Genomic DNA, 13,599 nt, shown 5'->3' with positions numbered 1-13,599 from the left:
GTTTCTTCATCATAAAATGATCTGGAGAAAGAAATGGCAAAGCACTCCAATATCTCTGCCCCCAAAAAACCCAAATGGGATTGTGAAGAGTTGGACATGACTGAAAAATGACAGAAGCAGAAATGTTCATAAAAATAGAATATTTAGCAAGAAGAGGCCCAAATAATGTAGACAAATTCTTTCTCCAAAATTCAGCAATTTATTTAAGAATCATTGCAAAGGGCTTGAAAAACTTTACATAGAAAGAGACAAAAACAAGGAGAGCCTTACTTATACAGAGTAATCATTAGCAATACAATAGGCTTTGAATAAGATCAACAACATAAGCCCAACACTAAAAGATTGAATATATTCTGAGTTTCTGTGCAGTATTACATGTTACAAACATGTAGGTATACTTCTTTTCTATTGTTTTGATAGTTAAAGATTAAAAAAAGAAGAAAAAGAACAAATTAATTCCCATGAGTAAAAATGACACTTTTTTTCAGATACAAATTATATGTAATATGTATATATAAAATATAATTATTTGATGAATCATTGTGTCTTTATTGTGTGTTTGATAACAATAAAACTAAATGAGAACATGAAAAAGGTATATAAAGAGTCCTCACTTCAAACTATGCTAATATAAAGCTTGCCATAATGTGAGCAGAGCCTGACTGAAGCTTATTTTGAAGAGGAAGGATTTAATATCCATGCTTGAGATGGCAAAGAAAATTATAGTAGAAATGTCTAACCCATAAAATATCCAAACTATTCTTCCTACGAAAATGGATCTGCTAATTTCAAATGAGTTTTATTTATTAAAACATGTTTTTTTATTAATTTTATAATTATAATTTTTTATTAGTTTTATAATTATAAATTTTTTTTGACAGTACATATGCATGAGTAATTTTTTTTTATAACATTATCCCTTGTATTCATTTTTCCAAATTTTCCCCTCCCTCCCTCCACTCCCTCCCTTAGATGACAGGCAATCCCATACATTTTACATGTGTTACAGTATAACCTAGATACAATATATGTGTGTAAATCCAATTTTCTTGTTGCATGTTAAGTATTAGATTCCGAAGGTGTAAGTAAACTGGGTAGAAAGACAATAGTGCTAACAGTTTACATTCAATTCCCAGTGTTCCTTCTCTGGGTGTAGTTGTTTCTGTCCATCATTGATTAACTGGAAGTGAGTTGGATCTTCTTTATGTTGAAGGTATCCACTTCCATCAGAATATATCTTCATACAGTATTGCTGTTAAAGTGTATAGTGATCTTCTGGTTCTGCTCATTTATAAAAACATGTTGTGAAGAAGTCTGTTTCCCTAGACATTATTAATAGATAATTCAAGTTATTTTAGGTAACTGGTTTTTATCTCTGTGCTAGATTACACCAGATTTTGCATCTTCCATGTTAAAGAAGCAGAGGGCTTAGAAAATGATATTCTGGAAGGCCAAAGAATTGGGATTACAACTGAGAATAATTTGCACAGCAAAACAGTATAACCTTTCAGGGGAAAACATGGATATTTAATGAAATAGAGGACTTTAAAGAATTCCTGATAAAAAGACTTACACTTAATAGAAAATCTGACATTTAAAAAACATTCAAAAATCATAAAAAGGTAAATATGAAAGAGAAATCATAAGAGACTCAATAAAATTAAACTTTTTGTATTTCTTTTTAAAAATATTTTTAATAGTTTTTATTTACCAAATATATGCATGGGTAATTTTACGACATTGACAATTGCCAAATCTTTTGTTCTAATTTTTCTCCTCCTTCCCCCCCTCACCCAGATGGCAGGTTGACCAATACATGTTAAATATGTTAGAATATAAATTAAATACAATATATGTATACATATCCAAACAGTTGTACTGTTTGTATTTCTATATGGGACATACATGTAACTCCTCAGAATTTTATCATTTTTAGGGTAATTAGAAGGAATTCTTGTTGATGGAGGACATGGGTGTAAGTCAATTATGTTGGGATTATCTCAAAAAATGGGGGGATAAGGGAAAGGTAGGACGCAAAAAAATTCTTACATTAAAAACAGCATGCAAAGAAAAGCTTTTATATTAGAGGGGAAAATGGGGATGGATGGGCAAAGATTGAACCTCATTCTAATTTAAATTGATTCAAAGAGATAAGAATATATATCTAAACACATTACACACACACACACACACACACACACACACACTCAATCAGGTATAGAAATCTACCTAAAAGGGAAAATGGAAGGAAAGAGGATAAGAAAAGGGGATGAGTGATAAGAAGGATTAGGACAGGCAGTGGTGAAAAGCAAAATGGACTTCTGAGGAGGAACAGGATAGAAAAAGAGAAAATGATAAACAAAAGAAAATGGGATAGAGGTGAATGCACAGTTGGTAATTATTGTGAATGTAAAAGGTATGGTAAATGAAAATGGATAGTAGAATGGATTAAAACTAGAATAATGTATTGTTTATAAGAGACATACTTGACCTTCACCAACTCTACCAACTTGGGGCTTAGTATCCCCTGCTAATTTGTAGCGGTGGGGCTTGCTTCTGATTTGCTGGGAATCTTCTTATCTTGAACTGTGGCCTACCCCTTTTTCTGAGTGAAGGGGACTCCTCTTATGGATCCTTCAAATTTTCTGGGGTGAAGGATTGTTTCACTTTGTCTTCTTGCTGGTTCTATCAATACTCCAGGACCTGTTTTGGGATGCTATTATGGGTTTCCAGGAGATGAACATGTGAGAGTTACAGCAATTCACTGTTTAATCCACCCTCTTGGCTGAAAACTTGAAATAGAAAGACACACAGAATTAAAATAACAACTAAACAGAATTTATTATTCTTTAGCTGAAGTAAAGAGGCAGAGATATCAATTATGATCCCAGACAAAGCAAAAGCAAAAATAGATCTAATTAAAAGAGATAATAAGGGAAACTACATTTTGATAAAAGATACTATAGACAATGAGGTAAATTTTTATAAGTTTCTTTGATAAGGCCCTCATTTCTCAAATACTGGGTATAGAACTAAGTCAAATTTATAAAAATGAGAGTTATCCTCTAATTGACAAATGATCAAAGAATATTAATAAGTGGTTTATAGAAGAACAGGTCAGAAAGTTACCTATAATCATATGAAAAAATACTCTAAGTCACCATGGATTAGAGAAATGCAAATTAAAAAATAACTCTGACATACCACCTCACAAATATCAGAAATGACATATGCTAGAGGGGATGAGGAAAAATAAATGGATCTATGAACTAGTCTAAAAATTCTGGAGATGCTCAAACTATATCAAAAAGGCTATAAAATTATGCATACTAGCTCTGTATCCCACAGAGATCAAAGAAAAAGGAAAAATATTTACATACAAATATTTATAGTAGCTCTTCTTTTGGTGTTGGCAAAGAATTGGAAATTGAGGGGATGCTCATTAATTGGGTAATGCTTGAAGAAGTTGTACCATGTGATTGTGATGGAGTACTATTGTGCTAAAAGAAATGGCAAGAGTGATGGTTTTAGAAAAACATGGAAAAATCTATGTGAATTGATAAAATAAAGTGGGCAGAAGCAGCATATCATTTGATTTGATCATCAATCTTATAAAGTATGTACTATACATATTATTGTCCCCTTTGAATAAATGAAGAAACTGAGAGGAGGTTAGGTGGCTAGCTATAGTTACACAGATGATATTACCAGCAGGATGGTAATTTAGAGCCTGTAGACTCCAACACTATATCCACTAAATATCAGAATGTCCCCTGGAGAGCTGATTATGTAGAACATTTCCTGCCCTAGAAATTATAACCAATTTACTGAAACGATCATAAATATCATAATTAAGAAAAAGTTCTAAAATCCCTTAAAGAAAGAGAAATTTTGTGTAATTTTAAAAATAAATGATGAATATATATATATATATATCTATATATATATATATATATATATATCAGGCTTGCTGAGTAATACTTCTAATATGGGGCAGAATTTCCTCTAGAAAACTTTTGTGACTTTGCCAATATGGCAAGGAATGTGGTAAGAAGAATGTTCTAAGGTCTATTCTAGGCAAGTCAGGTTGGTTTCTTCTTAAGACATATTGAAATACTTCCTGCCAAGATATGCTTCCACATATCTACTCTAGAGAAACTATGATGTTTATATTAGATTGAATAATGTAAGTACTACTTTAGTAAGAAACTAGATGTAAGTAGATGACTTTTTTCACTTCAGAGTAGTACAAAAAGTCAGAAAGAAGTCTAACAATTAAGAAACTACTCTAGTAAATTCAGCCAGAAACATTATTCCATTTATTTATTTTTTTTTTCATTTCTTTAATGAAAAACTTGCAATTTAATCTTTAGAAACTTTGAATATAACTTGGTAGTTTGACTTCCAGCTATTTTAGGCATTCTCTTCTTAATTTGAATGAGATTTCCATTTTAAATATTTTCTTCTGACTTTTATTACTGTTATATAGAAATGCTATTGATTTTTTGTGAGTGAATTTGTATCCTTTTACTTTACTGAAGGAGCCATTTTGTTAATTAGGTTTTTTTCCTGCTTTTTAAAAATTTCCTAAGTAAGCTATCTGATCTTTTCTTTTTTTGTTTTTATTGTTAATGTTAACATTTCTCTATATCAAATAGTGGGAAAAGAGAGCATTGTTTTTATGTTTATTTACTAGAAAATATTCTAATGTTTCACTATTGGCTATAAAGCTACTTTCAATTTTAGCTACATACTTTTGTCTATTTTATCTACTCATAAAAGTAGATAACTTTTACTTTACTATCATAAAAGTCTACTTTTATGTCTATTTTATCATTTTCATCATCATCATTATCAAGCACAAGTAAGTAATGCATGTCTTCAAAGACCTTTTCTATACCTACCACCTTTCAGCATGTGGTTTGGGAAGTTTTTGTTTGTTAATATGATTGATATTCTTATTTTTTCTAAGTTGAATCATCCTTGTATCCTATGCATTGATAATAGAGAATCATAGTTTGGACATATTACTGTAGTCTTTTTTGACAATCTTTTATTTAAAAATCTTTAACTCAGTAGCTGTTAAATATATTCGTTTCTATTTCTTTTGTTTTGTTTTATCCATTACTGCAAAATAAGTAAGACTTGATTTCATAAGATGATTTTGGTGGATTTTTTCCTCCACTAAAAAATTATCTAGTATATGCATTAATTTTAAAAATAAGTTGAATAAAATTCTCCTTTAAAGCCATCTGGGCTAGGAATTTTTAGCTTTCCTAATTTCTCTACACCTACTTTCATTTTCTGAAATTCAAATGTTTTAAGGTGTTTTTTGGTGTTCTGATATTTCAGGCATTTTAAAATTTATGTATGTAATTTTATATTTATTTAAAAATATCAGGTTTTCTAGCATGTAATTGTATATAGAAGGCTATAATTCTCATTTCTTCTGTTGTGATTTAACTTTATTGATTAAAAATTCTTTCAAATCTACAAAGAACAGAAAAAGAGAATTTAACATGGAATCATGAATCTTTATTACGTAAAATGTATTTTAAAAAGCAGATAATAAATTTACCATGGTAATTCCAAAACTCTTCTGCTTCTCTTCTGCTCTTCTTGTTTTTTCTATTTCTTGTGTGTTCCTCTGAATGTTTAAAAAGTGTTCCAAGAACTATCTTCCTCTGGTTCCTCCTCATCTTTCTCCTCCTTTTTTCCTCTAATAACAAGACCCAGTATGGTCAGAAACCCCAGGGTAGGGACTTTGGAAACCTTGGGAAATGATCATAGGTAGCTAATAAGATGGTGTCACAGTGCTTCTGCTAGCAGTCAAGTTCACTGTTTGTAAGACAAAGGAAATAAAGTGGAATCACACCCAATTGATGATAGGTACATTAATGTAATGAAATCAGGATAGGATCCAGATAGTCTAGATCCAGTGACTCTGAGGTCACTAATATTTTGTCTTGAGATGCCAGAGAAATCCTAAACATCCAGTTTTCTGAACCTCAGACACACAATTATTTCTCAAAGAGGAAGGACTTATATTATTTTTCTTTGGCCCAGTTAACCATACCTTTATATGAATTTCACAGCTCTTGAGAGAGAGGGTCTTGCATCATCATTAACCACAAAGGTGGGGAGTCAAGATGCTCTGTCTAACTCTGTTCCCCAGAACAGAAGGAAACATGATAGAGAAAAGAGACCAAACACTTCTAATTTTCATATTTGCCATATGGAAAATATATATAGGACTTTTGACTGCTCCATGGTTCATCAGGAGGAAGGGGAGAAAATAGTAAAAAGGCATATTATGTCTTATTTGAAAGAAGGGAAAGAAAGAGAGACCTTTACTCTTTTACTTGATCAGAAAATTGATAAATTTTTCTCTGAGAGCTAGTGCCAAACACATCTTCATAGATTAGTAGGAAGGAAGAACAGAGTCAAAAGAAAAAAATAATTTCCACAAGTTTGTGTCCTACATTTCATACAACTGTTTTAATAAGTTTATACACTTTAAATTCATTTTCCTTCTTATTATGATCTAGACATTTTCAGTTCTGCCCTCTTGAAGATTAGAATCAACATTACATATCTTCAACATTTCAAGCACAGCCAGATCTCAAGGTCAGAGTCCTTTCCTTTTTCAAAACAAATCAAGTTTGAAGCAGTTAACAATGATATTTCAGGCAATTTCCTACTACCTTGCTATATTAAGAAGAAATAATAATCTTAAATAATAGCCAGTAGATGATAGGTATATTAATATAATGAAATAGGGATAGGAACTGGACTTGTAATTTTGCTGACATAGGGAGTTCGTTGGTGAGGACACTCCCTTCACCAATGCAGAGCAGCACCTTAATATCTTAGAGACTTGCCTAGAACACTTAGAGGTTAAGGGATTTTTTTCCCAAGGGTCATATAGCCAATATGATAATGGGATTTTAATCCAGGTTGTCCTGATTCCTAGGCCATCTCTCTATTTACCTTGCCATAAAGCCTCATCCTGAAATGAAATATTTCTTTTTTTCCCTTTTTTATTGTTTTCTTTTTTTTCTGGTTACATATGTACATTAATTTTTTAAATTACACATTTCTTTATGAATAATGTTGGAAAGAAAAATCAGAACAAAAGGGAAAAACTACAAGAGAAAAAAAAAACAGAAGAAAAAGGAAAAAAGAAGTGAATGTAGCATATATAAGGCTGATGGATCAAGATTCTTTTTTTTTTTCTTTTGGCAAGGCAATTGGAATTATGTGACTTTCCTAGGGACACATAGCTAGTGTTAAATGTCTGATTCTTAATTTGAGTCCTACTGACTATAAGCTAGTGTTCTATTCATTGCCCCATCTAACAATGTATTTAAAAGTGAATAAATAGGAAGAGTGCTAAGACATCTAAGGAAAGGCTTTGTGAAGTAAAGAAGCAGAATCAAAAGAATGATATATATACTATAATTATACAGTATAAGAAAATAAATGAGAATTAGTGTGAAATTGAATGCATTGAAATTATTATAAAAATCATTGCTAGGTAAATTTAGTTGTTTTTTTTTTTTTTTTAACAAACAACTAAAATATATCTTTGACCCTTTTCTACTGTTGCTCTCATCTATGATTTTGTTTATTTCCTAATTATTTTTAGGTTCTAGCATGGCACAATTAAATATCTAATACTAGCTATGTTTCCTGAAAACAATCTTTTCATTTCCTTTATCTCTGTAATTTGGGCATGGAAACATTCAAAGGATTTAAAAATTTTAACAGTGAAAAAAGTGCATTTTTCCTCCCTCATAAGTAGAGTATTCATCAGACATTTTGTGATTCAGGAAAAGAAATACAAAATGGTGTCTTATGGCAAACAGCCCAAAATTGATTCTTAAATTTCCTGTGTGTGTGTGTGAAACTGACAGTGGCTCTACTGGAGAAGACAGACAGTTTCTATGGAAACCGCTACCAAAAGAAGAATAGGGCAAGGCAGATCAGGGAGTTCCATGGTCAATATGGTTTAATTACAGCTCTGATGGAAAGCCATTCAAGTCATTAAAATTCAGTTTTTACTAACTCCTTACAAGATCTATTTATTCAGGCTCTAAAGGAAAAATATGGAAACAATTTCATATATTATGCCTCTTAGAGGGTTTGACCTTTATATATAACATTCTTGAAGATGATTGATTTTTTTTTTCCCCTCCTGAGGCTGGGGTTAAGTGACTTGCCCAGGGTCACACAGCTAGGAAGTGTTAAGTGTCTGAGACCACATTTGAACTCCGGTCCTCCTGAATTCAAGGCTGGTGCTCTATCTACTGCGCCACCTAGCTGCCCCGAAGACGATTGATTTTTAATACTAGTTGATAAGTTTTTCATTTTGAAAGCAAAACAGTCTTCATGTGAAAACATAAGTCATTTATAAATTTTGAAGTTCATGGAATGACTTTATGATTATTTAGTTGAAAATATTTGTATGTAAATAAAATTCACTAGACATGCTTTATTTTCTTTAGTACAAAATCTAACCTAACCAGAGTTTTGCTGAGTAAAAAAAAAAAAAAAAAAGCAGTAAAATGAAACATAGTTCCCAGATCTCCAAAAAGTATTTAAATAGACAATAAAACATGAGAAGAAGAAAAAAAGTATGAAATGGATTATTGGTTCATATCACTGAAATAATGATTTTCTCCAAATATTATTAACATTTAGCTTTCACTTATGTAATTGTCAAGTACTGAGGATTTCAGTAGAATACTTTTTGTATAACATACTGGAGTTCAATGAAGCTAGGAAGAAACCTAAGTCATTTTTAGCTATATTCTCCATGACTTGAAAATAAATATTTTGTTAAAAGTAATTTAAAGAGAATGAAGTTTTCTATTCATTGAGATTATAACCATTGACATTAACATTTAGTTTTGTTTATTAGAAAGCACAAAGGACAAATGAGGTTTTAAATGTCTATCATAATTCCCAGGATCAATAATTTCATTAAGGTGATAATTACAATCCCTTTATATTTTAGCAATTGATCTTTGATAATTGCTACAGTCAAAAAATGTATTATCCTGTGACATATTCACTGATAATTTTCTTTGAATTTAGCTGGACTAGTCCTCAGAAAAGAGACTTAAAATCCATACTTAAAAGTTTTCTAAATTGGTGTTTCCTGTCACACCTTGAGGTCCATTCACAATGAACCAAAGGTGTGAAAAAAGATCTCACAACACATAGATATTGAAAAAGCAACCTAAATAATGCCAAATAATTACAAACTTATATGCCTACTTTCCCATCAGTACTCATCCAAACATATATCAAGTATATCCAAAATAAGAGTTAGTAGAAATAGTCAAACTTTCACAAGTGGTAATCAATTACACAGTGACCATTGTGGAACTGACTGAGAGATACAAGCAACATAAGACACTAAGGTTCTTATTGGGTATTAATTAAGAAAAGAAAATTTAATTCAGTGGAGCAAAACTTCTCTTCCAGCAAAGAATTTCCTAAGTGTATATTAGAGTCATTTGAAGTCCTTGAAAGATAAACAACTGAATTAACTTTGTTTAATGGACCTCCACACATAAACATCAGATAAGGCATAAAACAGAGAAGATATATGCTCACCAAAAGTATTTGCCACTGCGGTGGAGGATATCTAGTAGAGAGTTCAAGTTTAAAAAGGATTAATTGTCATTGATGTGGTCTTTCTAATGTTTTTGTTTCACAATATTTCGGTTTCATCAAGCTCCAAGATAATGCAATCTCATGGAAGAGATCTATAACCCATTCAAAAGATTTTGGTTTGGCCATCTACGAAGAGAAGATCATGAGTGAAGAATGTACATTGCTTAAACTATGATATGTGACTCAACAGTCAACCTATAAAGTTTGTGTATGACTGTTTAGGAGAGACACCACAAAAAACAAGTTGGACCCAGAATTAAATAGAGATAACATGAAATTGCCTTTAAGAAGTTGCAAAGTTCCTTTAGTGACCTCAAGTTTCTCCTGAAATAAAGGCTTACTTTTAAAATATAATTATTTCAATGTTATTGTCTAGCTATGAGTCATGGAACACAATAGTTTCTGAAAAACTGATAATGAATATCACATAGATGGCAGTGAGAAGAGAATATTAATGTGAGCTGACTGTAACATATATACATGCATATACATATATACACAGATGAAGCTTAGAAGAATAAGAGTAAAATGTATGGGGAAAAACTGGTTGGTCATTTGGCAAGAATGAATGATAAGAAAAGGGCAATTTAAGTGCCCTACTGGAGATATGTCACGGGAAAGTAACATAGGGTTACTTTAACGTAGGGAGGATGTCTTGTGAGACATATGAGAAGGCATGGATAAGAATTGTAACAGGATGGGTAGATATGGATGGACTGTAATTTTAATCACTGGAGGAAACATTTAGATCAACAAAATTGCAGCTCAATTTAAATAATATTTGAGTAATTTTTTTATTCTTTTGGGGGAACAAAGAGGAAATGGAACTAAAAGGTTATGATATGTCAGTTACATGAGGAGTACTAAACTGGGAGATCTCTATCTGCAAGTACAATCTTAAGTGATATGGTAACCATTCTGAGCCTCACTTCTTTTTCTTGCTGAGAAGGAGGTTAGTTCCTTCTACCATGAAAATTTTGTGAGTCTATGAAAGCAAAGATCAAAGCAATCTCATTTCAAATTCTCAAGGACAGATTATTTATTTGTTGGATTATTCTCTATGAACAAAGTAGCAAAGTACACAAAATTAGAGAAGCTACCCCAAATGAATTATGCCTATATTTTTGTGCTACTTTTCCAACCCAAATCACTCATATTATTTGTTAATTGACTTCACAAAAGGCCAAGTCCCTAGGACATGAAAGGGTCGGATGTTTGTATGCTTGTGTGTGTATGTATGTGTGTGTGTGATTGCTGGGAAGTGTTGGAACATATTCATCATCACAATTTCACCTTCTTATTTTTTTTTTAAAGTGGAACTCATAAAAATAATTTTTCCAGATTATGGGCTCAATTAAAATCAACTATAATTTTATGAAAACCATGCAGATAAAGGATAACAATGCAGAGAGTCAGAGAAGGCAACAAAAAAGAACAACCCATTTAAAATATACTACATGATTTTCTGGTTAGGTGCTTAGATATAGCTTATAGTATAGCTATATGGAACTTCAAACTGAAAAAAAAATTAGCGTAAGCTATGCATGTGGGTTTTCGGAGTGTATAGATAGAAGTGATTAGTGGGTGGTATTGGTGGCTATGATTTAGGGTCTAGCCTGACTTTTAAAAGAGTAGAATGGACATGCCGTGCCTCTATAGTCAGTATAATTGCTAGGGGTGGGGTAGGCGGTCAAGAATAGCTGAGGTTGGGTAATCACTCCTTCAGTCTCCTAGAGAGGTAATAGGACCAGAATTATAACCATCTGCTATCTCTCAGATATCTCTAGTATAGGCCTTTGAGTCTGAGTTCAGAAGGAAAACCCTTTCCCTTATGACTTTTAAGGGAAGGGTTGCTCTTAGCTTATACTTATCAACATGTGTCTTCCTACCAAATACTAGTTCCACAAAAGACCACCACAAATAGCAAAAAGCAAGTAAACCCATTTATTTAAACAAAGAGCAAATAAAAGAAGTTCTGCACCCAAGAATATAGCAAAAAATACACAGGAGTAAATCTGCTCATCATCTGGAAGCAAGATAAGATCTTAGTTCAAACCAGTAGAGAGAATACTTTATTTCATCCAATGATTTCATACCTCTTTCACTAAGTAGTTTCTAGAATAGAAGGTTATAGATATCAGGAACATGAAAGGACAGCTTACATACCTGCCCATACTCTGAAGGGCTGTGGTTCACCATTTAAAATCCTGTCCTTCATAAATCTGGAAACAATTGAAGTAAGTCCTGTAAGGCATTGCATCATCATTCTTTTAGGCAATGAGAAGTTTTTCACAATATGTATCATCTCAAATTGCCCCAGACTTTTGTGGAATCTGGGAATGGGATACATTCAGGGATATGATCCTAGCTACTTCAATCTACTCTATAATATCTCAGTGAAGACCAGCAGAAAAAAGCTTAATACTGGAGAAAGCAACTCTCCTAATGATATCACCAGAGGTCAACCATGGATTTTCAGAAGGAGGTATGAGTTGCCCAAGCCACACATAAGCCTCTGTCACACATACATTTCCTCCCCAGGTGGGCTTTGGCCACATGTATTCCTTATGTATGCTCTGACAATATATGTTGCTCTGGGCACAAGTATTTCCTATCTTTGTCCCTACCCTAACTGAGTGGGAGAGTATATTCCTGGGTACAAAATCTTTCTTGATAACTGAATTTAATTTAATTAAATGTTTCATGTATTTTGCTTTAACTTTAAAAGAAATATCAGAGGGGCATTATGATAAATGGTTTTGAGTGAATATTGACTGCTCCTTATCCCCAAACACAATACATATTGATTCTGAAATAGCATTAGAGGGAATTCATTTGTAAAATGTATGAGTAGGGGCAGCATCTATATCTTCCTGGATCTCCAAAATATATCTGAAGTTGTTTGAAGGATTCTGGACCACCTAATGCTCCAGTTCCGTGTTGAAATAATTTTCAGTTGTGTTTGGTTTTCACATTTTAAAATGCATGTGTATAAGCATAAAATAAAATATAAATTGTAATGTATATTACTGTATTGTCATATTTCAAATTCTGTGTAACTTTTTTAATATTTGAAAGCAATACATTGGAAGTCTGAATGTTTGCCTCTAAGTATTTATGTAATATAATTTTTCTTTTAAGAAAATTGAAGGAAAATGAACTTTCTATTTGGAAAATAACTATAGCATCTCAAAGAATCACCTAGATATATATATATATATATATAGATATATATATATTTCCTCTAAGGACAGTAGCATCTTAATCATGTACCCTGATATGTGAAATTGATTTACATTTAAATAGTTCATCCCTCTGTCTTCTCATTTTCCCAAGGAAATCCACTGAAATAACATGAACATTTTGCAGAAATCAGAATCAAAGGATTTGTTTTGAATTATATTATTATAGTTTATTATGGTTTTATTTTAGTTGAACATCAACTGCATAATAGTTGATATAACTTTCATCTTACTTTGGTTTCTACATTTATAAATTAGATTGCTTGTTGAAGTTTGTAGCTTTGCAGTTTCTTTGATAGTATTATTATTAGTCCTTTAATCTTAGACATTTTTCTTTCATTATTATGCAAATAATAATAAATGATCATGATGTAGTCAAGATAGAAGAAATTTCTTTTTTTTAAGTTATTATTCCATTTCTTCTTGGTATATTCTTTTCTTTTTTTATTAATTTTATAATTATAACATTTTTGACAGTACATATGCATAGGTAATTTTTTACAACATTATCCCTTGTACTCCCTTCTGTTCCGAATTTTCCCCTCCTTCCCTCCACCCCCTCCCCTAGATGGCAGGCATTCCCATACATATTAAATATCTTATAGTATATCCTAAGTACAATATATATGTGCAGAACCGAATTTTGTTGTTGTTCTTGTTGTTGCAAAGGAAG

Source organism: Sminthopsis crassicaudata, chromosome 2, assembly GCF_048593235.1.
Source record: "Sminthopsis crassicaudata isolate SCR6 chromosome 2, ASM4859323v1, whole genome shotgun sequence".
NCBI lineage: Eukaryota > Metazoa > Chordata > Mammalia > Dasyuromorphia > Dasyuridae > Sminthopsis > Sminthopsis crassicaudata.
The sequence above is the reverse complement of the archived record's forward strand: the minus strand, read 5'-3'. Positions refer to the sequence as shown.